The sequence below is a fragment of the Scyliorhinus torazame genome, chromosome 6, assembly GCF_047496885.1.
Source record: "Scyliorhinus torazame isolate Kashiwa2021f chromosome 6, sScyTor2.1, whole genome shotgun sequence".
Taxonomy (NCBI): Eukaryota; Metazoa; Chordata; class Chondrichthyes; order Carcharhiniformes; family Scyliorhinidae; genus Scyliorhinus; species Scyliorhinus torazame.
Window position 1 is genome coordinate 308,485,956 of NC_092712.1, and position 27,388 is coordinate 308,513,343.

The following is a 27,388-nucleotide window of genomic DNA, read 5'->3' on the forward strand; positions in this document are numbered from 1 at the left end:
CGGTTAAGAGGGCCCAAGTGTTCGCGCACTTAAAGGGACTGAAGGCAGACGTGGTCATGCTTCAGGAGACACATCTGAAGGTGGCAGATCAGGTCAGGTTAAGGAAGGGATGAGTAGGACAGGTGTTCCATTCGGGGCTGGATGCGAAGAATAGAGGGGTGGCAATACTCGTGGGGAAGCGGGTGTCGTTTGAGGCCAAGAACATAGTAGCGGACAATGGAGGCCGATACGTGATGGTGAGCGGTCGGTTGCAGGGGATGGGGGTGGTATACGCCCCGAATTGGGACGATGCTGGATTCATGAAACGGATGTTGGGGCATTTCCCGGACTTGGAGGTAGGAAGCTTGATAATGGGTGGGGATTTTAACACGGTGTTGGACCCAGCACTGGATCGCTCCAGATCTAGGACCGGAAAGAGGCCGGCTGCGGCCAAGGTGCTCAGGGGGTTTATGGACCAGATGGGGGGAGTAGATCCGTGGAGATTTGCCAGGCCTTTGGCCAGAGAATTTTCTTTTTTCTCCCATGTACATAAGGCCTCCTCCCGGATAGATTTTTTTGTTCTGGGCAGGGCATTGATCCCGAAAGTGGAGGGAACGGAGTATTCGGCCATAGCCATTTCAGACCACGCCCCGTACTGGGTGGAACTAGAGCTGGGGGAGGAGAGGGACCAACGCCCGCTGTGGCGGTTGGATGTGGGACTGTTGGCAGACGAGGAAGTGTGCGGGAGGGTGCGGGGGTGTATCGAAAGGTATCTGGAGGCCAACGACAACGGGGAGGTGCAGGTGGGAGTAGTACGGGAGGCGCTGAAGGCGGTGGTCAGGGGAGAGTTAATCTCCATCAGGGCTCATAGGGAGAAGAGAGAGGGCAGGGAAAGGGAAAGGTTAGTGGGGGAGATTTTAAGAGTAGACAGGAGGTATGCAGAGGCCCCTGATGAGGGACTACTCAGGGAGAGGCGAATTCTCCAGACGGAGTTCGATCTGTTGACCACAGGGAAGGCAGAGGCACAGTGGAGGAAGGCACAGGGGGCGATGTATGAGTATGGGGAGAAGGCGAGCCGGATGCTGGCACAACAGCTCCGTAAGAGGATGGCAGCGAGGGAAATAGGTGGAGTTCAGGATGGAAGGGGAACTACGGTGCGGAGTGCGGTGAAAGTGAATGAGGCATTCAAGGCCTTCTACGAGGAGCTGTATAGGTCCCAGCCCCCAGGAGGAAAAGAGGGGATACGACGATTCTTGGCCCAACTGAGGTTCCCGAGGGTGGAGGAGCAGGAGGTGGCTGGTTTGGGGGCGCCAATTGGGGTGGAGGAGCTGGTTAAAGGACTGGGGAGCATGCAAGCAGGGAAGGCCCCGGGACCGGATGGGTTCCCGGTGGAGTTCTATAGGAAGTACGTAGACTTGTTAGCCCCGTTGCTGGTAAGGACTTTTAATGAGGCAAGGGAGGGGGGGATTTCTTTGATCCTGAAGCGGGATAAGGACCCACTGCAATAGGCCGATCTCGCTCCTCAACGTAATACTAAGTTGTTGGCAAAAGTATTGGCTACGAGGATTGAGGACTGTGTCCCGGGGGTGATTCACGAGGACCAGACGGGATTTGTAAAGGACAGGCAGCTAAATACCAATGTGCGAAGGCTCCTAAATGTGATTATGATGCCATCGGTGGAGGGAGAGGCGGAGATAGTGGCAGCCATGGACGCGGAGAAGGCCTTTGACCGAGTAGAGTGGGAGTACCTCTGGAAAGTGTTGCAGAAGTTTGGGTTCGGGGGAGGGTTTATTAGCTGGGTCAAGCTCCTATATAGAGCCCCGGTGGCGAGTGTGGTTACGAATCAGCGGAGGTCGGAGTACTTCCGGATGTATCGAGGGACGAGGCAGGGGTGCCCCCTGTTGTTTGCATTAGCAATTGAACCTTTGGCTATGGCACTAAGGGAGTCCAGGAAATGGAGGGGGGTGGTCCGAGGGGGAGAGGAGCATCGAGTGTCGCTGTACGCAGACGACCTGTTGCTGTATGTGACGGACCCGGTGGAGGGGATGGTGGAGGTCATGCAGATCCTAAGGGAGTTTGGGGACTTCTCGGGCAACAAGCTCAATATAGGGAAGAGTGAGCTCTTTGTGGTGCATCCGGGGGATCAGGGAAGAGGGATAGGCGACCTACCGTTGAGGAGGGCGGAAAGGAGCTTCCGATACTTGGGGATCCAGGTAGCTTGGAGCTGGGGGGCCCTGCACAAACATAATTTGACGCGGCTGGTGGAGCAGATGGAGGAGGACTTTAAAAGGTGGGACATGTTGCCACTCTCACTAGCGGGCAGGGTACAGTCGATTAAAATGGTAGTCCTCCCGAGTTTTCTTTTTGTATTCCAATGCCTTCCAGTTGTGATCACCAAGGCCTTTTTTAAGAAGGTAGGCAGGAGCATTATGGGTTTTGTGTGGGCAAGTGAGATCCCGAGGGTAAGGAGGGGGTTCCTGGAGCGTAGTAGAGATAGAGGAGGGCTGGCGTTGCCGAATCTGGGTGGCTACTACTGGGCAGCCAATGTGACGATGATCCGTAAGTCGGTGATGGAGGGAGGGGGGGCGGCATGGAAGAGGTTGGAGATGGCGTCCTGTAAAGGAACGAGCCTGGGGGCGCTGGTGACGGCACCGCTGCCGCTCACGCCGACAAGGTACACCACGAGTCCGGTGGTGGCGGCAACGCTAAAGATCTGGGGCCAGTGGAGACGGCACAGGGGTGCAATGGGAGCCTCGGTGTGGTCCCCGAACAGGGGTAACCATCGGTTTGTCCCAGGAAGGATGGATGAGGGGTTTCAGAGCTGGCATCGGGCAGGGATTAGAAGAATGGGGGACCTGTTCATCGATGGGACGTTTGCGAGCTTAGGGGCGCTGGAGGAGAAGTTTGGACTACCCCCGGGAAACGCCTTCAGGTACATGCAAGTGAGGGCGTTTGTGAGGCGGCAGGTGAGGGAATTCCCGCTGCTCCCGGCACAGGGTATTCAAGACAAGGTGATTTTGGGCGTATGGGTCGGAGAGGGCAAGGTGTTGGCGATATACCAGGAGATGAAAGAAGAGGGGGAGGCTTTGGTAAAGGAGCTGAAGGGTAAATGGGAAGAGGAGCTGGGGGAGGAGATTGAGGAGGGGCTATGGCCTGATGCCCTAAGTAGGGTTAATTCCTCTTCCTCGTGTGCCAGGCTTAACCTGATACAATTTAAGGTTGTTCACAGAGCACATATGACGGGGGAGAGGCTGAGTAGGTTCTTTGGGGTGGAGGACAGATGCGGGAGGTGCTCAGGAAGCCCGGCGAACCATGCCCATATGTTTTGGTCATGCCCGGCACTGGATGGGTTCTGGAGGGGTGTTGCGAGAACTATATCCAAGGTGGTGAAAGTCCAGGTCAAGCCAAGTTGGGGGCTTGCACTATTTGGAGTAGCGGATGAGCCGGGAGTGCAGGAGGCGAAAGAGGCCGGCATTCTGGCCTTGGCGTCCCTGGTAGCCCGGCGAAGGATCTTGTTAGTGTGGAAAGATGCGAAGCCCCCCAGTGTGGAAGCCTGGATAAATGAAATGGCAGGGTTTCTCAAGTTGGAGAGGATAAAGTTTGCCTGAGAGGGTCTGTGCAGGGGTTCTCCAGGCGGTGGCAACCGTTCCTAGACTACCTCGCGGAGCGTTAGATGGAGTTCGGTCGACAGCAGCAGCAACCCGGGGGGGGGGGACATATCTTTCTTGGGGGGGGGGGGGTAGAGGGAGTGGGGGGGGATTTTTTGGGGGGGCATCTGAGCAAGAAAATACATAAATGATCCGGAAAACTGATATGTACGGGAGGAATCCAATGTACAAAGTTCTGTATCATATTGATTTGCCATGTTTATGTCTTGCTCTGCGAGTTTTCTTTTCTTTTTGTTACGGGGCGGGGGGGGGCGGGGGGGGTTTGTTTGTATGGTTGAAAATTTTGTTTGCAAATTCTTAATAAACATATTTAAAAACATTTTTAAAAAACCACCACCTTGTTCAAGCTTTGTACTGCGAAGCACCTTGGGGTGTTTTATTATGTTCAAGCAGCTAAATAAATGTAAGTTGTTGTTGTTGCGCAGTGAACAAGACTGAGGCAGAGAAGGTAAGAACTGTGGTGACCTGCTCAAAACATGTCGTCCTGGCCTTGCTAGCAGGCACACAGGTCTTGCTTCAGGATGGTGCAGAGGCTGGGCACGGGCAGCGTCCTGTGCCACTGCTCTGCTGGCAGATCCAAGGGAGATCCCCGGGCCCTGCAGGCTGGGTGAGTGCCTCCTCCGTTCATGGACGGCCGCTCCATCAGGTCGGGCAGTGCGCTGCCGCCATTCCCCTCGTTCCACCAGGCTGCAAGAACGCTACCCACCAACACGGGGCTGTTTTGTTTTGCTTCCTTTGTAACATAAGCGGCTTCCTTGTGTTGCATTTGTCAAGGAAGGTCGAGACGTGTAAATAACTTCAACACATTTATTTACACTATGTACACTTTTATAACTTGAGTTCGACACTACTGCTAATCCTATTATAGCTACCTAAACTGACTAACCAGCTGCTGTCTTCCACGTGGTGGGTGTGATAATGAATCAACCCTGTGCCTCTCCTCACTGACTGTCTCCACTGGCCAAAGGGGCTGATCATCTGTGTGGTGTCCTTTATGTATGGGTTGGTGTAATGCCCCCCTGTGGTCGTGTCACCTCCTTGTGTATCGTGAATGTCCATTGGTCACCTCCTATCTAACTTATCTATTGGTTGAGTGTGTGTGTGTGTGATGTTTCTGGTGCTCCCTCTAGTGTCTGTCTAGCTTACATGTATTTACAGTGATGCACATCACCACAGGGGCGGCACGGTGGCACATAGGTTAGCACTGCTGCCTCACAGCTCCAGGGTCCCAGGTTCAATTCCTGCCTCGGGTCACTGCCTGTGTGGAGTTTGCACGTTCTCCCCGTGTCTGCGTGGGTTTCCTCCGAGTGCTCCGGTTTCCTCCCACAGTCCAAAGAGGTGCGGGTTAGGCGGGCCATGATAAATTGCCCCTTAGTGTCCAAATAGTTAGGTGGGGTTACTGGGATAGGATGGAGGCGTGGGCTTGAGTAGGGTGCTCTTTCCAAGGGCCGGTGCAGACTCGATGGGCCGAACGGCCTCCTTCCGCACTGTAAATTCTATGATTAGCCCTGTGTGCTTGTTCAGTGTGTGTTGGCAAAAATAAGTGAAGAAGAAAGCAATTTAAAGTTCAATTTTCCTTTGGGTACTGAAAAGAAAACGTGTGGTAACAGACTGTATGATCTGAGCGCTTTTAGCGCGTGTCCCCTATTGCACCAACCGTCTGAAACCAGTCCCGATGGGTATTACTCTACAGGTTCTGGTCAGACCTTATTATTTTTAATTGTGTTCGGAGGGCACAGAGGTCCTAACAATATAACAGGAGCCCAATTTGAACATATTTGTCAGGCATCCTGATTCCACCAGGGAGAGCCCTTGTTTAGGGGGCAGGGGCACGACACCCACAGGGACAGGGCAGCCTTCCTTCCACCCATCTTAACTCTGATTCCGCGGGTAGCACGGTGGCGCAGTGGGTTAGCCCTGCAGCCTCACAGCGCCGAGGTCCCAGGTTCGATCCCAGCTCTGGGTCACTGACCGTGTGGAGTTTGCACATTCTCCCCGTGTCTGCGCGGGTTTCGCCCCCACAACCCAAAAGATGTGCAGGCTAGGTGGATCGGCCGCGCTAAATTGCCCCTTCATTGGAAAAAATGAATTGGGTACTCTAAATTTATTTTTTTTAAACTCTGATTCCGCCGCTTTTGCACGAGGGGTGGGGGGGGCTGGAAGCGACACCTCATCCGCCATAATCGTCTCTTGCAGTGTCTAACTGGGCTCAGAACAGGAAGCTTTCTTAGCTGCAATCTGCTGTGCCTGTCAATGTATTGAAACCTCTTCATTGTGACACAAGATAAGTTTTAAATAGAGGTAGCATAAATGATAAGCTATTTAGTCCAGGTCCATTGTTACCAAGCAAGTCTGTGCAGGCTGGGGAAAGGGGTTGAGATGCTGAACGCGTTGTGCACTTCTGAACATGCGGAAAGACATAAAAGCTCCCCCCCCGTTTGATTGTTAAACGTTTCTATTGTCAGGCTTCAGCTTCTGGTAAATGGAGGAGCATTTTTGCTAATACTTAAAACCATTGTCAAATGAACAACAATATCCCGCTTAACCTGATAATAACAATCTGCAACTGAAAACATACAAACAAGTCTGCACTTTAGCTTCTCGTGAATGGGTGAAAATCGCCCCAGCATGGCTCGGATTTGCGGAGAGCTGCTCATATATTCTGGCCTGGTGATGTTATCAGGATACAATTGGTAAGGTCTAGGCTACTCTGCTCCTGCTTTTTAAAATAAATTTAGAGGACCCAATTACTGTTTTCCAATTAAAGAGCAATTTAGCGTGGCCAATCCACCTACCTTGCACATCTTTGGGATGTATGGATTGTGATATTCTTTGTGTTGCTAAATTCAGGATGGTTAGCGTAGTGTTCACAAAGACCACAAAATAGCTTGAACTTAAACAAAGTATAAATTTATTAACACTACTAATTTGAATTCGACACGTACTCCTAAATAATACACAGTTGATTATTAACATATAAACTACACTCACCTACAACTAATCTTTATACTGTTATAAACTATGATCTGCTCTTACTCACACTATAAGACCATAAGACCATAAGACATAGGAGCGGAAGTAAGGCCATTCGGCCCATCGAGTCCACTCCGCCATTCAATCATGGCTGATTTCAACTCCATTTACCCGCTCTCTCTCCATAGCCCTTAATTCCTCGAGAAATCAAGAATTTATCAACTTCTGTCTTAAAGACACTCAACGTCCCGGCCTCCACCGCTCTCTGTGGCAATGAATTCCACAGACCCACCACTCTCTGGCTGAAGAAATTTCTCCTCATCTCTGTTCTAAAGTGACTCCCTTTTATTCTAAGGCTGTGCCCCCGGGTCCTAGTCTCCCCTGCTAATGGAAACAACTTCCCTACATCCACCCTATCTAAGCCATTCATTATCTTGTAAGTTTCTATTAGATCTCCCCTCAACCTCCTAAACTCCAATGAATATAACTCCAGGATCCTCAGACGTTCATCGTATGTTAGGCCTACCATTCCTGGGATCATCCGTGTGAATCTCCGCTGGACCCGCTCCAGTGTCAGTATGTCCTTCCTGAGGTGTGGGGCCCAAAATTGCTCACAGTATTCTAAATGGGGCCTAACTAATGCTTTATAAAGCTTCAGAAGTACATCCCTGCTTTTATATTCCAAGCCTCTTGAGATGAATGACAACATTGCTTTTGCTTTCTTAATTACGGACTCAACCTGCAAGTTTACCTTTAGAGAATCCTGGACTAGGACTCCCAAGTCCCTTTGCACTTCAGCATTATGAATTTTGTCACCGTTTAGAAAATAGTCCATGCCTCTATTCTTTTTTCCAAAGTGCAAGACCTCGCACTTGCCCACGTTGAATTTCATCAGCCATTTCTTGGACCACTCTCCTAAACTGTCTAAATCTTTCTGCAGCCTCCCCACCTCCTCCATACTGCCTGCCCCTCCACCTATCTTTGTACCATCGGCAAACTTAGCCAGAATGCCCCCAGTCCCGTCATCTAGATCGTTAATATATAAAGAGAACAGCTGTGGCCCCAACACTGAACCCTGCGGGACACCACTCGTCACCGGCTGCCATTCCGAAAAAGAACCTTTTATCCCAACTATCTATACTTCTGTCTGTCTCTAGCTAACTCCTGCACTAGTCTCTCTCACAAGGCTTAGTATCAATGCCTTATATACCTCTGGCTGTAGCTCCCTCTAGTGGCTACTCTAGGCATTTCATTAACCCTTGCAGTTCTTACAGTTATGATAATACCACAGGCGTGAAACCCACGCAGACATGGGGAGAATTTGCACGGTCCACACGGACAGTGACCCGGGGCCGGGATCAAACCCGGGTCCTCAGCGCCGTAGGCAGCAGTGCTAACCACTATGCCACCGGGTCGCCCCAGCTGCAGTGCTAACACAACTGCCTCCATTGAACTTTTTGCGATGTTCTCAAGTGGAGAAATAAAGCAGAGAGCAGTGCAAGGCAGCAGAGGGATTGTCTTCCCTGTTTAATTAAGGAAACACTGCCTGCTATTCCTGCCGTTACCCTGTGGGAATGGAGCGCGAGTATCTTATATTAATTTACATCAAGTAAAAGAGTAATTTTCAGGAAGAATATCTGGGAAACACCAGGCGAAAAACGACCTGTGCATCAACCTGCCTCAGGCACCGTTTACTGATCACTGTATGTTTGTTTGAAGTCCAGAAATGTTCTTCGCAGCAGCAGGCGGCTGAGTTGTCGATGTTCCCTCGATTCCTGTTCCAGTTCTATATAAATTTCAGGAGATGACACATCTATCGAATGGAAAATCAGAACCACCCGAAAATCATGGTATTTGGGTTAATTATCCCCCCTTGGGACATCCTGGGCCAGCAACTATCAATTAATCATTGCTGGCCCAGGACCTAACACAAGGTCATGATTCAATGGCCTCGTTGCGCTCTCGATCGAGCGCAACGAGGTTGATGAATAGCGGGAGAAGCCGAAAACGAGAACCGTGCCAGGCGCCAAACCGTTTGCGATTGAACCAGCCCGCTCCTGTAGGCGAAATCGGGATCTGCCGTCGCATGGCGAGAAACCAATTAGCACCAATTTCCATACAATTGACCAGAGCTGCCCCATATCCAACGGCCTCCAAGGACGAGGAGGAGGACGGCGAGGACAGCGAGGAGGCGCCAGACCAGGAGGGACATATCTGCCAGATTATGGCACACTTGGCACTGGGGGGGGGGGGGGTAATGGAGAAGGACACCCGCTCCCAGTGGCCGTCAAGGTGGCAGTCGCCCTGAACCTCTACACCACGGGATCCATCCAGGTGCCGAGTGGGGACCTTTCCGGAACTTCGATGAGCTCGGTGCACAGGTGCATCTGTGCCACCACAGAGGCCCTTTATGCCCAGTCAGCGCAATACACCCATTTAAATGTGGACTAAGCCCACTAGGATGCCCGGGCAGCACAACGACGCCCATGCCACGACCAGGGGCGTGATCGAGCAGTGCTTCAATATCCTGAAGATGTGGTTCAGGTGCCCTACAGTATGGTGCTGGGAGGGTCACCCACATCATAGAGGCCTGCTGCGTCCTCCACAACATCGCGCAGCAGAGGGACGATGGGCTGGGGAGGAGGATGTGGGGAGGGGGAGGATGGACAGCACACGGAGCCCAGGCAGGCTCAAGAAGCCGCACAACATGTGTGTCTAGGCCAATGCTTACGGGACACCCTGATCGCCTCCAGGTTCACCGTCTAGGGGTGGACTGGCCAGGGGCACAGACACAGCATTCCACTTCCACAAACCACACCACTACAACCCCCTCCATGATACGTACCTGCCACACTGCTGGGTGAGGCCCCTGTTTGGCACTGACAGTGAGTATGGTCCATGGGAGGGTGATGACAACCCGCTCTGCGATGAGCTCTGGTGCTCTGCATCGTTCACCAACGTCTGAATCCCATTCCACCCCCTTCCCCCCCCACAGGCCCTCTCGGCGGGCAGACCAGACCAGCCCACCCCTCACACCCTTCGACAGAGAGCAGAGGCAGGTTGTAACATTGTGCACAGGTATTTAATGTGAACAGATATATACAGATTTGTGCCCCTAGTCCTTATCGCTAAACTGTGCCCTGCACCCTGCCAACTTAACTGGTATCTACTTTCCTGGCCTTACGGGCCCCAACGCTACATCTATGCGGTTCCACAGACGGTACATCAGGAGTGGAGGTGGCCTGCTGTGATTCCCGCCCTGTGACATTGGTCCCCTTTGGCAGCCGTCTACTGGGGCGCCGAGGCCTGGATGGGCCCGGCTGCTGCTCGGGTGTCCTAGGTGGCATGGTCCCGCCCTGTTCTGCCCACTGCCCATGTGGTCAGGGGGGTGGGGGGGGGGGTGGTGTCCGAGGTGCTGCGGTGTTCCGGCACCTCCCCTGCAGGAGTCATCAGCAAGGGGCCCATCACCTCCTCCTCCCTCAGGATGCCCGATGGCCCCACGCCTACTCCGTAGGTGGGGTTGCGAGCCGAGCCAAGCCCTGAGAACCTCCCGCCAACGGGCGCTGCCAGTCCTGGAGGCCCGCGGTTGTCTCGACCAGGGTCGGCATGCTCGCGGCCAAGGAGCATAAGGAGTGCACCATCTCTGCCTGGGACTGCACCACATCACGCTGTGACTCTGCCACCACCCTGTGGGTCTGTGCCACATCAGCCAGTGACTGGGCCAACTCGCTCTGTGATAGGCTACTCCCTCTGTGTCTGTGCCACGTCGGACCATGCTCAGGTGCGCCGCTGCAATGTCCAGGGGGCTCTGGCACATGGTTGCCTGTGAGAGGGCAGCCCTGTCCTGGGCCTGGGCCTCGGCCAGCGCCTACGCAGATTGCCCCAGGCCTTGGGCAACCTGACCCTCAAGGCCTCCACCACAGACGCCACCCGTGTGGTGTTGGCCTGGCTGGCATGCATTGTCGACACTTCTTCCTGCTCCAACATGCATTTGGACTTCTCCAACTGCACCTTTAGGTGCTGGATGCTTGCCGACATCCCCTCAGGTAGTCCCTGGCTCTGCGACTGCATCTCCACAATAGATGGGACTGTCCGATCCAGAAGCCTGAAGCCCATCTATGCGGCAGCTAGTCCCTAGAGTCGGGCCGCCCTCCGACTGTCCGCACCCTCAGGGGTTCCTGCCTCCACCTGATGTACCGCAGCACGTGTGTGGTGCGCACCCGATCGTGTCCCAGCAGCCTCTTCACTAAAGTGCCCAATCGAGGTGAGTGTCTCTAGGATGGTGGAGGGTGTTGGAGACAGCAGTAATAGGAAGTCGGTGTCATCCCCACCTCGAGCTCCGAGGTGTCCCGTCATTGTTGGTCTCGTCCTTATCGCTGGTCGACACCTGGGGTTCTGGTTGGGGTCAGGGGTGGGGACACCAGAAGGCCCCACCCCATCGCCAACAGCTCCTGCCGGGCACAAGACAAGACTGCTGGCCCAACCCAATCGGGAGGCCTGCAGCTTTCCTGCAGGCAGCCCTCTCTGTGAGGCATACCGAGCCTCGGGCCTGCAGCCGCAGCTGGGGCCCACTGATCCCTTCAGCTCCTTTTTGGGGGAGAGGTTGTATATGGGAGGACCCGCGGGCCCCCACTTAGCCAGCCAGCCACAAGCCATCTCCATGGGCCTAAGAATGGGAACTGTCCCCTGTCGGGAAGATCCAGGCAGCATTCCCAGTCTGCCCACAATCCGGCACTTGTACGTTCAAATCGTCTGCACTGCCATGCTTGTATGTAACCTTTGACAGGCCCTGCCATCAAACAGACCTCGGCAGACCAGTAAGAATCCGGCCGCAATGTTAATAACAAAGCAATATCCAGTTTGAGTGTTTAGAATGTTGATGCACAAATTCCTTTCAGGATATTTGTTTTACTAATTACAATAAATCTTGACACATTAAAGGGTTAACGCAGTAATCCTGAGGAGTTGACGCACCAGTCATAGTAAATAAAGTTGAGAAAGCCAATTAACTCTTCTGCTCATTCGTACCTCCTTTACATTATAAGTGTCCTGTAGTGCAAAGTGCATTCATAGCGGGTGCGATTTAACAAAAAGAGAGTCCCGTTTTGGGAGGGAGTAGCGGGGTGTTTCTTGGCACCCCCAGTGCACAGAACAATCCCGCTATCAACCGGGACTTTGCTTTTATTTTGGGCCTCTGTGAGGAACACCCTGCCGAGGATGTACTTACTTCACTTCCTGTACTGACAAAATGCCACCCTGACCTCGCCACCCCCTCAGCCACCCCTCCGCGGCCTCCGGCCCTCCCCAACTTGCCTTTTACAGAGTCCTTGAGCCCACCCTCACCCCATCCCTTAAGAGCAGGGAACCCCCAGGCCTGACCCCTGGCACAGGCAACCTGGCACCCGGGCACCCTGGCACTTCTGCTGGCACCCAGGTGCCTTGGCACTGCCTGGCTGGCAATGCTCCTGCCAGTCCTGTTCATGCCATGTAGGCACACTGGCAGTTCAATGGATGTCCTAGTGGCACTGCCAAGGTTCCAGGCTACCACGCTGCCCAGAGCCCGACCACTCGGGGGCCTGCAATAGCCTGGGAGAACCCACCCCCCTCCCCAGGTGCCATTACGCCTGGTCCACCTTTGTGTGCATCGGTGCTAAATTGCGCCATGACGAGGTCGATCCCGGGCTTTGGGATAATCGGGCGCAGACATATTTAAATGACACTAATGGCTCATTTGAATATGTTAATCTGGATCTCGTCCTCACTGGGTAAGATGGAGATCGTGGGATCTCGTTAGATTTCTCGATGCACTCCGAGCGTCTCAAACGTCCAGCAAGATTTAACGGCCTTGCCGCGTCACCGGGCGAGGTCATTCGATCATGCCCATTGGCTTTTCAACTGCTTCTCCAATTGGCCGTGAGAAATCGTCCAAATTTACTCCAGAGTCGCTGATGGCTACAAGACCCGCATTCCAGAAGCCAGCGGTAATAATAACGGCAGAGAGGTCGTGGTCGAACTTCGTAAATCTCTGATTGGGTCTCAGTCGGAGTGTTGTGGACAGTTCAGAGCCCCACACTTCAGGGAAGGTGTAAAGGCCTTTGGTCAGTAATGGGCAGCCTCGGCTGGTGAGTGGGCGACACGAGTGGCCCTCCTCCATCCAGGCTGAAACTGGGCTTGTTCACTAACCTGGGGCGTCATTCTCCGACCCCCCGCCGGGTCGGAGAATGGCCGTTGGCCGCCGTGAATCCCACCCCCGCCCCCGCCGAAGTCTCCGCTCCCGGAGATTGGGCGGGGGCGGGAATCCGGCCGCGCCGGTTGGCGGGTCCCCCCGCTGGATTCTCCGGCCCGGATGGGCCGAAGTCCCGCCCAGAAATTGCCTGTCCCGCCGGCGTAAATCAAACCTGGTATTTACCGGCGGGACCAGGCGGCGTGGGCGGGCTCCGGGATCCTGGGGGGGGGCGCGGGGCGATCTGACCCCGGGGGGTGCCCCCACGGTGGCCTGGCCCGCGATCGGGGCCCACCGATCCGCGGGCGGGCCTGTGCCGTGGGGGCACTCTTTCCCTTCCGCCTCCGCCACGGTCTCCACCATGGCGGAGGCGGAAGTGACTCTCCCCACTGCGCATGCGCGGGAAACTGACAGCGGCCGCTGACGCTCCCGCGCATGCGCTGGGAAACTGACAGCAGCCGCTGACGCTCCCGCGCATGCGCCGCATTTCCGCGCCAGCTGGCGGGGCAACAAACGCCATTTCCGCCAGCTGGCGGGGCGGAAATCCCTCCGGCGTCGGCCTAGCCCCTCAATGTTGGGGCTAGGCCGCCAAAGATGCGGAGACTTCCGCACCTTTTTGCCGGCGCGATGCCCGTCTGATTTGCGCCAGCTTTGGCGCCAGTCGGCGGGCATCCCGCCGTTGGGGGAGAATTTCGCCCCATGACCCTAGAATAAGACTCAATACATTTAATATACGCTGAATATTTCATAAGTTATAGAAAATGCTTCATCATTTATATATTAATAGAACTGTCATCAACTTCAAATTGTAAAAAAAGACATATTCGCACAGCTGTGAACGTTTTTTCTCACGTCACATTTGCTTCTTGTACAAATCACTTTAAATCTGAGACTTCTCATTCAAGATCCTTTTACGAGTAGGAATAGTTTCTCCCCATCTACTCTGTCCAGCCCCCTCACGGCGTGAACGTCCCAATCAAATCTCCTCATAGCCTCCCTCTCTCCAAGGAGAACAACCTCTCCAATCTATCCTAATAACTGAAGTTCCTCATTCCTGGAGCCATTCTTGTAAACCTCCTGCTCTCTCTCCAATGCGTTCACATCCTTCCTATGGTGTGGCGCCCACAACTGTATCAACATTCCAGCTGAGGTCTAACTAGTGTCCTGTCTGGGACACTCGAGAGGCTGCCGGGCCCGTCCAGGCCCGGTCGTTCAGTAGGGCGGCCGTCGAAGGGGACCCAGTTCACAGGGCGGGAAGCGCAGCAGGCCACCTCCACCCTTGCTGTACCGCCTGGGGATCCACTGAGACGTAGCATTAGGGTCCCTAAAGCCAGAAAGTTAGACACCAGTTAAGTTGGACAGGTACAGTACAAAGGATAGTGGAACCCCTTTCGGTTTGTGAAGAGCAGCCCCCTCATGTGCCGGTAGAGGGGGACGCGCGTCCTGTCGATCACCGCTGGACATGGGGCATCTTGGCGATGGTGTTGTACGCCACTGCCCAGAGCATCCTGGTGGACTCGGTCCACATTGAAGCTGATATATTGTGCCGAGTGGGCATTCAGGGCCTCTGTGATGGTGCGGATGCACCTGTGCACCGAGGTCTCCGGACAGGTTCCCACTCGGCACCTGGACGGACCCCGTGGCGAAAAGGTGCAGGGCAACCGTCACCTTTTAAAAAAAATTTAGTGTACCCAATTCATTATTTCCAATTAAGGGGCAATTTAGTGTGGCCAACCACCTATCCTGCACATCTTTGGATTGTGGGGACGAAACCCACGCAAACACGGGGAGAATGTGCAAACTCCACATGGACAGTGACCCAGAGCCGGAATCGAACCTGAGACCTCGGCGCAGTGGTTAGCACTGGGACTACGGCACTGAGGACCCGGGTTCGAATCCCGGCCCTGGGTGACTGTCCGTGTGGAGTTTGCACATTCTCCCCATGTCTGCGTGGGTTTCACCCCCACAACCCAAAGATGTGCTGGTTCGGTGGATTGGCCGCGCTAAATTGCCCCTTAATTGGGAAGAAAAGAAAAATAATTGGGTACCCTAAATTTATTTCAAAAAAATATGCCGTACGGTCCCCCTACTCAGCCAGAGTCTTCAACGGCATTCCCAGTCCGGCAGGTCCTCGAATAACGGGCGCTGCCAGTACACATGATGTTCGATGTGGCGCCTCCTTCCCATCTCCTCACCGGTCTGTTGGGCGGCCGGCACTCCATCCTCACCGGCTGGCTCCTGTTCTTCCCGGGCAGGCTCCGCTGCTGTATGGTCCTCCCTGACCAGCTCCTGCTCGTACAGCCTCAGTGCATCCCCCAGGGCTGCGGCGGCCAGCATGAAGGCCACCATTTCTGGCTAAATTCCGAAGTCCATTGTCTGCAGGGTGTGAAATGCAGACATGTTAGCATGGTGCGTACGCGCATGCACAACCAGGTCCAACGGGCTACAAAGTGACCCCGGGCTGCATTGCAGCCGCTGTCCCTGCATGTCCCTCTCCCACCCTCACCTCCTCTCCCATCCCCAAACCCACCCCGGCTGTTCCCCTGGCACTCTGACCTCTGCACTGCACCCCTGGCCCCGTCAGTGCCTGGCACCACGGGGCCCTCTGGCCCAGCACCCGACGTTTCAAGCAGTGGTATCGCTGGCTGGCACTACCCATGCCAGCGGTACATTCTGTGGCCCCCGTTCCTCGTCCTGCTTGTAGGGGCTACTCTGAGCGTTTCCCTTGTGTGGCCCTGTGATGCCCAACTGGTGGGTGGCATCCGGGTGTGGGCAGGGGGATTGAGGGGCGTTGGTGGGGTGGAAGGAGGGTTGGGGTGGGGTGGGGTGCATACATACGGCAGGATCGGCAGGCCGCGGTTGTGCCTCTGGGAACATGTCCTACCTCCTCTCCCTCAGCAGCCACGCCGCCTGTTTCCTGATTTTTAAACCCACAAGTGAAACTCGCCGTCGGTAATTCTTTCTGGTGGAGGCGGAGCATCGCTGAAGCCCCAGAGGATACCGGGTCGAGCCCGTTAATGATATACCAATGACGTTTACTATATGTGCAGAGTACAATGCATTGACACCGTTGTCGAGACACCGGAGCATGGCATTCTGTCGGGCACCCCGCGCTGGCCATAATTTCTGACTCACGTGCAATTCTCTGCCCAATTGAGTTTCACGATTCCGGCGTCGCTGGACGAAGAATCCCGCCCGATATGTTGTTCTGCCACCTTCAATGATCTATGCACATATACACCCAGGTCCCTCTGCTCCTGCATCCCTTTAAGATTTTTACCCCTTATTTTATATTGTCTCTCCATGTTCTTTCTACCAAAATGCATCACCTCACACTTAGCATTGAACTTCATCTGCCACCTATCTGCCCACCCCACTAACCTCTCTATGTCCTTTTGAAGTTCTGCACTGTCCTCTTCAATTTACAATACTTCCAAGTTGTTTATCATCCACAAACATTGAAACTGTTCCCTGCACAACAGATCAAGATCATTCAAATATATCAGAAAAAGCAAGGGTCCCAATTCCAATTCCTGGGGAACACCACTACAAACCTTCCTCTAGCCCCCTAGAAATTATTGACTTATTATTATGCAGCCAATTTTGTATCCACATTACTATTCCATGAAACCAAAGAAAAAATGCTGGAAAATCTCAGCAGGTCTGGCAGGGAGGGCGCGGTTAGGACTTCACAGTGCCAGGGTCCCAGGTTCGATTCCCCGCTGGGTCACTGTCTGTGCAGAGTCTGCACCTTCTCCGCGTGTCTGCGTGGGTTTCCTCCGGGTGCTCCGGTTTCCTCCCACAGTCCAAAGACGTGCGTGTTAGGTGGATTGGCCATGCTAAATTGCCCTTAGTGTCCAAAAAAGGTTTGGAGGGGTTATTGGGTTACGGGGATAGGGTGGAAGTGAGACGAAAGTGCGTCGGTGCAGACTCAATGGGCCGAATGGCCTCCTTCCGCAGTGTATGTTCTATATTCTAAAAGAGCTAACGTTTCGAGTCCAAGTGACCCTTTGTCAAAGCGTTATTCCATGAGCTACATGCAACCTTTCTCACAAGTCTGTTGTGTGGCACCGTATTGAATGTCTTCTGAAAGTCCACGTAGACCACATAAACAACACTACCCTCATCGACCCTTTGAGCCACCTCCTCAAAAAAACTCCAGCAAGTTGGTTAGACGCCATGTCCCGTTTAGCAATCCATGCTGCCTCTTCCTAATCAATTGTTGTAAAAAACAATCTGGCTCTTTAATGTCCTTTAGGGAAGGAAATCTGCCATCCTTTCCTGGTCTGGCCTGCATGTGACTCCAGACCCACAGCAATGTTGTTGACTCTTAACCGCCCTCTCAAAGTGGCCTCGCCAAGGGCAATTGGGGATGGGCAATAAATGCTGGCCTTGCACTCATCCCATCGAAGACTACGGGAAACAAAACTTACCTGCAAAGGTGCTAGAAGCTGATTCCATTCATCTTTTCCAAAGGGAGTTGGACAGTTACTAAAACTGAAAAGGTTAACGACAGAAAAAAAGTTAAAAAGAGCCAGCATACTGGGCTGCACGGCCCTCTTCTGCAACTGTACATTTCTACAGTTCTGACATTGTATGGACAATAGTGTCTGTGGAGAGGCATAAAGACAACCTCGGGGGTTAGTTTTCTGAGGTTGTCAAATTATGTTTGGCCACAGGCAGTCTGCTGAGCATTCAACTCACTCAGACAGGGTCAATGGGTTTGTGGGGAGGGGCCTATACAAATCTTTACCAACACCCAGGAACCTGGTGCCCAGCTCAGATCACCTGTTTATACCTTCTTTTTAAAAGTTAGAGTATCCAATTATTTTTTTTTCTCAATTAAGGGGCAATTTAGTGTGGCCAATCCACCTAACCAGCACATCTTTGGGTTGTGGGGGCGAAACCCACGCAGACACGGGGAGAATGTGCAAATTCCAGACGGACAGTGACCCAGGGCCGGGATTCGAACCCGGGTCCTCAGCGCCGCCGTCCCAGTGCTATCCACTGCGCCACATGCCGCCCCACCTGTTTGTATCTCTGATGCTGCCGGTGCATTTATATAGCACCTTTCATGCCCACTGCTCGCCCCAACCCGCCTTCGAGCCAATGACGCGCTTTTTGAAGTGTAGTCGCAGTGTTAATGCAGGAAACTCAGCAGCCACTTTGCGCACAGCAAGATCCCACAAGGAACAATGTGATAATGACCAGATAGTCTCTTTTTGTACTGTTGATCGAGGGATAAATATTGGCCGGGTCACTGGGGATAAAGCCCCTGCTCCTCATCGAATGCTGTGGGATCTTTTATGTCCAACTGGGCAGGCATATGCGGCCTCAGTTTAACTTGTCAACCGAAAGATCGCACTTCTGGGCGGCGTCAGGGGTTTGGGGGTGAGGGGTGTCTACATCCCCATCCAGACAAGGAGTGCCAGTAGATCTGCCCCCTAGGCTGCCTCTTACATTGCTGGAGTAAAGCAGAAATTCCCAGGTTCTTTAATGAGCCTCAGTGTTTGGGTTGCCACCTCGAGCGAGGACGGGCTGCCCTGCCAGTCCAAAACCCACCCTGGTCAAAACGGCCAATGTGCGGAAAGGGGGTCAGGAAACCAACTGCACGTCAGCCACGGCTGGTATTTTTGATCCCAACGTAAGCGGGGTCCGAAGATTCAGCCCATAGTGGGGGCAGACTCTGGAACAGCAAGTGCGCCCACGCAACAGACCTATGTCTGCAATAGGGCAGCATGGTAGCACAGTTGCTTCACAGCTCCAGGGTCCCAGGTTCGATTCCTGGCTTGGGTCACTGTCTGTGCGGAGTCTACACGTTCTCCCCGTGTGTGCGTGGGTTTCCTCCGGGTGCTCCGGTTTCCTCCCACAGTCCAAAGATGTGCAGGTTAGGTGGATTGGCCATGATAAATTGCCCTTAGTGTCCGCAAAATGGTTAGGTGGGGTTACTGGGTTATGGGGATAGTGTGGAGGCGTGGGCTTAAGTAGGGTGCTCTTTCCAAGAGCCGGTGCAGACTCGATGGGCCGAATGGCCTCCTTCTGCACTGTAAATTCTATGATCCATGATCTAAAGGGGACACAAAATGAGCATCAACCGTCCCTCAGATTTGCATCCTCCTCCTCGCCTCCTCCTCCTCCTCTTCCTCCAGCACTGGAGGTTCTGCTGAAGAAACAATTACGAGCCGGACCTGTTTGCAAACTCAGACACGTCTACATTCTGCTGGTTCAGTTGGCGCTGCTGGGGAGCGGAGTCAGTGGGCCAACTCCAGATGGCCAAAAACTGATTAAACCTGCCCCCTTCTTCCGGCAGCAGAGCACTCTGCCAGGAAAAGCTTTACTTATGATCTTGCCGCTGGGTAGAGCTAGTGTAGGTGGTTCAGAGATGGTACGCTCCCTCAACCTGTCATGAACGGAGCACATCACCAACAGGCACTAGACACACTCCTACCTAACTCTATTTGGGTGAGGACACGGAGATGTAAAGCAGAGTCCAGGGGGAGATTTTAAAATGCCTTCACGCTAACAATTACTTTTGTTTAAAAGGAGAAACCGTTTCAAGGTAATTGCATGGGAAAGATGTCAAGTTAATTCTTAATAATGCTTCCACTAAACCAGCACACTGTCCCTTTAGTTGACTGTGGGGAAAATTACATATTGGCTTCCATTGTCTTTTGAAAGATCAAAAAGCGCAGTGGTAATAGCCAAAGTCAATTCTGACTCATTCATCGAGTTTCTTTTTTAATGAAGAAACACAATGATATTTAAACTCAAAGTGATAAAAGGGAAGGATGAGCACTGACTTACTCACAGATGTGATTTCTGGAATGTGAGATTTAGCCCAAGAGCTTTATTTCCCTCTGAATCATTGAGCACATTCAGTGGGCACATCACCATCGCCAACAAATACCAGGCACCCTCCCAATGAGCCTGGTCTCTGAGGACAAGAGAAATGTAAAGAGGTGATTTCAAAATTAAATTATTTTAATAACTCCTCTTTAAAAAAATATATTTTTAACATAAACACCTGACCTCAGCTGCTAGCTGTCTTGCTGCTGGATCAGACATTTGTGAATTTAAGATCTACCCCTGCGTAATACCAAAGGAATGCTGCATTGTCAGAGATGGTGGAATTTTACACTTCACTGAGGGTGCCCACGTTGCTGTGGCAACACACACTTTTACTTGCACACTGTGGTCTGGAACGGTCTCATCAAATGGCACAGCAAACTCCAGACCTGCTGCTGCTAATTCATATGTTCGTATGTAGAGGTCCCAATGTTACATAGCTGACCAGGTTTCTCTCCAGCTCTTACCACCTGTCGCCATTGCTGTGTGTTGGAAGGATTTGCAGGTCGACACACGTGGGGGGGGCGATTCTCCAATATGGAGCCCAAGTGTTCGCGCCACCGTGAACGCCGTCGCGTTTCATGACGGCGCGAACCGGGCCAGGGGACGACCGATTCTGGCCCCCATAGGGGGCCAGCACGGCGCTGGGGCAGTTCACGCCGCTCCAGCCTCCTTTCATAGCGCCAAATGGGCGCCGCGCCAACCCGCGCATGCGCGGGGGACTTCTATAGCCCGCCGGCCCCGACTCAACATGGGACCAGACCCCATCGGAGGCCCCCCCGGGGACGGAGCCCCCCCCCCTATTCCCGCAGAGTTCCCGCCGGCAGCGGGGTGTACGGCGGCGGGAGGACTCTGTCGTATCAGCGTGGTCGCTCGGGCCATCCGGGCTGAAGAATCGACGGCCCGCGCCGGCGCAAATGGCGCTGATTCTCTGCACCTCGGAGAATCGCGCACCGGCGTCAGGGCGTCGCGGCGCAGTTGCGGCGATTCTCTGGCCCAGCGCGGGGCTCGGAGAATCGCCCCCAACATGTTTGACTGCATTACAAAATGTTCCCTTCCTTGGCCATCAAGTCTTTGGGTGGGACTTGAACCAGGACATTCTCGCTCAGAGGCAAGGACGCTACCCTCAATGCACCACAAGACCTACATTGTCAATGGAGCCATTCTTTAGTTGAGATATTAAGCATCTTATGGAATAATAGAGGAGTGCCAAATTCTTTTTACCGGCCCCACAATTTTGTCCACAAATACCACCAAAAAATGGATCAATTGTTCATCCCTCCAGCGCAGAATGGCCATTCTGTTCTTCCTGCCTAAACAGTAAGTTTTCAGTCTGACTGTCTAAGGTATCAGAGCAAAATGGACCAGGGAAGCATCATGCCATGTTAAGTATATTGATAAGTTACACAGGCGAAGGGCAGTATTCAAGTACCTCGAGCACTTATAAAGTGAGACTGCTGGGACGTTGTGTTGGTCGGTAGAAAGCAGACATGTGTGATGCTGCATTCTGTGAATAACCCCATCATCAAGAAAAGTATTAGTCACTGGCTCCATCCATTACCAAGTGGCTTGCAATCCACATAACATTGCGCGTGCAATCCAGCTATTCCAGAGTCATCGACTCTTCAAGAATATGATTCTGCTGTGAGGGACAAAACCCACGCGGGCAATGAGAAAATAAATTGTGCTTTAATTTCCTGTGATGAAACGTTCAAAAATTTATCCAACCAGGATGGCCAGTTTGAATTCCCGTTTTCACTGCTGCCAAGTTTTGCAGTACCAATAGTGACGACACTATGCTGCACAAATCCCAATGTGTGATGAGCCAAACAGCATCTCTGCCTGGGGTTCTGCAGCTTCAAACGTCAGGTAAGGAACATGGCTCAAACCCGACCTTGACATCCATGAATAATAAATGAATTATACTCTGAAACTTTATAACCTGTATTTTCAGGCATAAAGAGAGATCTCTGCTTAATTTGCAAGCACTTAAAAGAGAAGGTTGACACTATTTTGAAAGTAAAAATGGATGAATCTATTCTTTTTTAAAAATAAATTTAGTGTACCCAATTCACTTTTTCCAATTAAGGGGCAATTTTAGCGTGTTCAATCCACCTACACTGCACATCTTTGGGTTGTTGGGGCGAAACCCACGCAAACACAGGGAGAATGTGCGAACTCCACGCGGACAGTGACCTGGAGCCGGGATCGAACCTGGGACCTCGGTGCCAAGAGGCAACAGGGCTAACCCACTGCGCCACCGTGCTGCCCTGGATTGATTTATTTAAACATTTTTTAACATAAAACCCTACAACAAATATCAAAACACCTGTTAAAAGGTCAAATCTATGCCTGTGATTTGTCAAATATGAGGGCAACACGGTAGCACAGTGGTTAGCACTTTTGCTTCACAGCGCCGGGGTCCCGGGTTCGATTCCCGGCTTGGGTCACTGCCCGTGCGGAGTCGGCACGTTCACCCCGTGTCTGCGTGGGTTTCCTCCGGGTGCTCCGGTTTCCTCCCACAAGTCCCGAAAGACGTGCTTGTTAGGTGAATTGGACATTCTGAATTCTCCCTCAGCGTACCCGAACAGGCGCCGGAATGTGGCGACGAGGGGATTTTCACAGTATCTTCATTGCAGTGTTAATGTAAGCCTACTTGTGACAATAAAGATTATTATTATTCAATAAAGATTTATTATCAAAAATGATTTATTTTTTTTTACTTAAATTACGGTACCTTTTGAAAATTAGGGTACATTTTTAACGTTGTAAAATAATGTCCACTGAAATTGGGATTTTCCAATGCCTTTTTACTTCACCAGTCATTCCTTGCTTAGTTTTAGCGGTGTGGTGACCATAAGCCACGCGCATAATTGTCCGCAGTTTTTTCCAACGCTATCCTGTGCTGCTGGATCTCTTTGCAGCCTTAGCCAGGAGGGAATTCTCTCGCAAGGTACCCAAAATTTCCACCACCGGGATCGGGTTGGGTTCACAAGTTGATTTATCCAAATATCAGAAGCAAACATGGTCAGTGTGACCCTGATCGTGACCTCCGAGCCATCATTTCAGACCAGGACCAAGACAGGTCAGGATTTTGCAGCCCGTCCCGCCTGATGGGACATTATGTTTGTGCCAGACTGAATGGAGATTTATACAGCCTGCCGTATCCACCGGAGTTGTGGGGGGGGGGGGGGGGGTTTGCGGGAGAAACATTGTGGCGGAACCATTAAATCCTGCCTATGCGTTTCATTTGTGTATTTTCCGGGAGCAACATTCGCTCCCAGCTACATTGTTTGTACCACGTAGCGTGACGAACGACCCATGCACAATAAACAGGCATTACTGTGATAGCATGGCCCCTTTAAGGGGCGATCCTTCATCGGCCACGTGACCCACCTGGAACCTATGGGGACAGAGCGCATGAACCTGGGCCTATTGAGTGCGAGGGCACAGACCCGGGTAGGGATGTCCCATCAAAGTAAGCCTTGGAGTCGGTGGGACTGGACCTATCTTGGAGTTGCGTTGACCTGTCCAGATAGGGCTGGGTTCTCCAGGCCCCCCCGACGCATGTTTCTCGGCGGTGTGCCAATCCCCGGCAGCGGGATTCTCTACTCCCGCGGCTTGTCAGTGGGATTTCTCAACCAAGCCATCCCAGGACACCAGGAAATGCACGGGTGATGGTGTACTGCCAGCGGGAACAGGGAATCCCAATCGCCAGAGGATTCCAGCCATAAAGTGCCAATAAAGGGGCAGCACGGTGGTGCAGTGGTAAGCACCGCTGCCTCACGGCGCCGAGGTCCCAGGTTCGATTCCGGCTCTGGGTCACTGTCCGTGTGGAGTTTGCACATTCTCCCCGTGTCTACGTGGGTTTCGCCCCCACAGCCCAAAGATGTGCAGGGTAGGTGGATTGGCCACGCTAAATTGCCCCTTAATTGGAAAAAATGAATTGGGTACTCTAAATTTTTTTTAAAAAATAAAGTGCCAATAAATTATTGTCAGTAAGTCACCGTTGTGATTTAACTTTGCCTCGTTGTATTACCTCGCGCCATAAAAAAGTAGAGATAGATGGACCATTGCATTGCCTCTTTGGTCAAGGGGAGGAACTGCCATTGGTGGATGGACAAAAGGACTCAAACTAAATCCAAGCTCTCCTCCTCCCCATCCTACCACACCCTCCAGCAACCTGACCGCTCCTTGGCTGGTTCAAGCGTACATCTTAAAGGCCGTGTTGGTTGTGCACAGCCTGTTGTTTGTTGCATTGCGTATGGTCCATTTAAAGATTGCCGTATTCCTCTAAAACGGACCGTTAGTTCACACCCTTGTTCCGAGACGAGGGCGATCACGGAATGATTGCAAGACAACACCTGTGCCACGATTAAGATTGTTGTCGGGGGGGACAGGGGAAGGGAGGCAGTAAAAATATACATACTTTACAGAAGCCATCCTTCAAGAGCACATAATTAGCAATCAGGAAGGAATGTATGTGTGGCATATATTACAGCCTCTTCACCCCTCCCCCCCCTCCCCCACATAGTGAGAAAATCACTGGTTTTCCTCCCTGTAGTCATTTCTAAGCACTACTTTACGACAAGGTTACATTACGATAACCACAGGGCTCTCTTTTACTGTAAAACTCTCTGCAATCAAAGGTGAGAGGTCCCCCTTTAGTTCAACACCGTCAATGCTTCAAGCTCACAGATGCGGGAGAAACTTCCAATTGCGCTACAACCTTCCGCCGTGCAAAAGAGGACAAATGTCATTCTAATTCAACACCCCATCGGAAACTCTCAATGTGAGTCCATTGTCCCGAACCGCAAAAGATGCTGCACATTTACTGTGGAATGTATCACAGCAGGGACCGTTTTAGCACAAGGCATTAAGCGGCGGAGGTTAGACAGCAACTGGATTGATCAGAAAAATTGTTTTTTGCCATGAGATGATGGTACATTTTTCCGGTCTTTTTTCTAACATGTGTTATCGGTCATCAGCTCCATTTTCTGCAGACCTCTCTGAACACGGGCAACAGCTCCGACAACGAACAAGGAAATCCTGAAATCTGTGCAGGTACATCGTCCCTTCCCTTAGGCCTGTCTGCATTCATAGAGCCAAAATCCAGTGTGCTGAAGATTGCTCCCTTAAATAAGATGTTTCCAAATAGGAGCCTTTGGAAATGGTTGCAAGGAGCTATGATTAGCCTGAGCATTCAATTCTATTTCGGTTGGTTTAAGGGAAGGGGGGTGGAAATCCTTTATCCCACAGGACGTGACATCAACGGGGAAAACTTGCCAGTGGAGGGTTGTTACGTCTTACCGTTGGAAACTGCATTGTATTTGGAAATGCTGGCACTACTGTCTCCAGCTTCAGGCAGCTGCATCAGAATAAAATTGATCCGAGGTGACCAGAAAGCAGAGAGGATTTGTTTTTACAATCATTTTAAAACCGGATCTGACTGGCTTACGGAAAGCTAAAGCAGAAAATGGCTGCCGTCATTGAGCAGCGACACCAACATTTTCTTCTCAAGCACCCGTCTGAAGTCAAAAGTTTGTTTCAGTGCAGAAATTCGAGGCTGACACTCTAGTGTAGTACTGAGGGAGTGCTGCACTGTCAGAGGGTCAGTACTGAGGGAGTGCTGCACTGTCAGAGGGTCAGTACTGAGGGAGTGCTGCACTGTCAGAGGGTCAGTACTGAGGGAGTGCTGCACTGTCAGAGGGTCAGTGCTGAGGGAGTGCTGCACTGTCAGAGGGTCAGTGCTGAGGGAGTGCTGCACTGTCAGAGGGTCAGTACTGAGGGAGTGCCGCACTGTCAGAGGGTCAGTACTGAGGGAGTGCTGCACTGTCAGAGGGTCAGTACTGAGGGAGTGCCGCACTGTCAGAGGGTCAGTACTGAGGGAGTGCCGCACCGTCAGAGGGTCAGTACTGAGGGAGTGCTGCACTGTCAGAGGGTCAGTACTGAGGGAGTGCTGCACTGTCAGAGGGTCAGTACTGAGGGAGTGCCGCACTGCCAGAGGGTCAGTACTGAGGGAGTGCTGCACTGTCAGAGGGTCAGTACTGAGGGAGTGCCGCACCGTCAGAGGGTCAGTGCTGAGGGAGTGCTGCACTGTCAGAGGGTCAGTACTGAGGGAGTGCTGCACTGTCAGAGGGTCAGTACTGAGGGAGTGCTGCACTGTCAGAGGGTCAGCGCTGAGGGAGTGCTGCACTGTCAGAGGGTCAGTGCTGAGGGAGTGCTGCACTGTCAGAGGGTCAGTACTGAGGGAGTGCTGCACTGTCAGAGGGTCAGTACTGAGGGAGTGCCGCACTGTCAGAGGGTCAGTACTGAGGGAGTGCCGCACTGTCAGAGGGTCAGTACTGAGGGAGTGCCGCACTGTCAGAGGGTCAGTACTGAGGGAGTGCCGCACTGCCAGAGGGTCAGTACTGAGGGAGTGCTGCACTGTCAGAGGGTCAGTACTGAGGGAGTGCTGCACTGTCAGAGGGTCAGTACTGAGGGAGTGCTGCACTGTCAGAGGGTCAGAACTGAGGGAGTGCCGCACCGTCAGAGGGTCAGTACTGAGGGAGTGCTGCACTGTCGGAGGGTCAGTACTGAGGGAGTGCCGCACTGCCAGAGGGTCAGTACTGAGGGAGTGCTGCCCTGTCAGGGGGTCAGTACTAAGGGAGTGCTGCACTGTCACACACGCCGTTTTTTGGATGAGTTGTTAAACCGGGGACCTGTCTGCCCTCTCGGATGGATGTAGGAATATACTCAATACTCTCTCTTTCAAAGAAGTGCAGGGGAGTCATCCCCCCCGCCCGTCCCCCCCCCCGCCCCCCCCCCACCCCACCCCACCCCCCCCCGTCCCACCCCGACCCGGTGTCCTGGCCATTATTCATCCCTCAATTAGCATCACAAAAACAGATTACCCGTTCATTCCCACTTTGCGGGAGCTTTCTGTGTACAGATTGGATGCTCCGCTTCCTACATTCCAACGGCGACTACGCTTCTAAAGGAGCCTCATTGGCTTCAAAGTCCTTTGAGATGTCTGGTGGTCATGAAAGGCGCTGTACAAATGCAAGCCTCTCTTTCTTTAAAAGCCAGTGCAGGCATGCCAATACTCACCAACATGGTGGAAGCAACACGCGGTGAAGTAAAGATTTGCATTCATATAGTGCCTTTCATGACCTCAGGACATCCCAAAGTGCTTTACAACCAATAGCGTTGTGAGCCCTCCAGGAATGGTTTGGACTGTCCAGGAATTGAGGATCAATCTTCAGGATACTGCTGTGTGCGACCCTGGTAAAAGTCACCCAGACGTTAAAAAATATATTTGATGTAATTGTCTTCACCAGATATGAAAATATCGAAAATGTGGAAAAAGTGGTTGTTTGACTCTCAGTCAATCATCATGCAATGGGGCAATTGGGTCTTTTTGCCTTCCAGTTGGTGTAGGAACTGCACCAAATGGACTGGCCGAGTGAACAGTCCAAACACCTTCACGAAAAAGGTACATTTTTCAAGTTCATAGAACCCTATAGTGCAGAAGGCGGCCATTCAGTCCATCGAATATACACCGACCATCCGAAAGAGCACCCTCCCCTTCCCTATGCCCACTCCCCCATCCTATCCCCTTATCATAGAATTTAGAATTTACAGTGCAGAAGGAGGCCATTCAGCCCATCGAGTCTGCACCGGCCCTTAGAAAGTGCATCCTACCTAAACCCACACCTCC

The 27,388-nt window shown here is 52.5% G+C and overlaps 1 long non-coding RNA gene across 3 annotated transcripts in view; it reads left to right on the plus strand.

Annotated features, from left to right (window-relative positions):
• The window catches only part of LOC140425577 (uncharacterized), an 81,616-nt gene that overhangs the window by 45,265 nt on the left and 8,963 nt on the right, over nt 1-27,388 (plus strand). Inside the window, exons 4-5 of one of the 3 annotated variants that reach the window (XR_011947898.1) lie at nt 21,421-21,558; nt 24,678-24,753. The exons of 1 other annotated variant lie outside the window; for it this stretch is intronic. This is a non-coding gene — a long non-coding RNA (uncharacterized lncRNA). The remainder of the gene's footprint in view (nt 1-21,420; nt 21,559-24,677; nt 24,754-27,388) is intronic. One more of the 3 variants, XR_011947899.1, reaches the window with a different exon arrangement.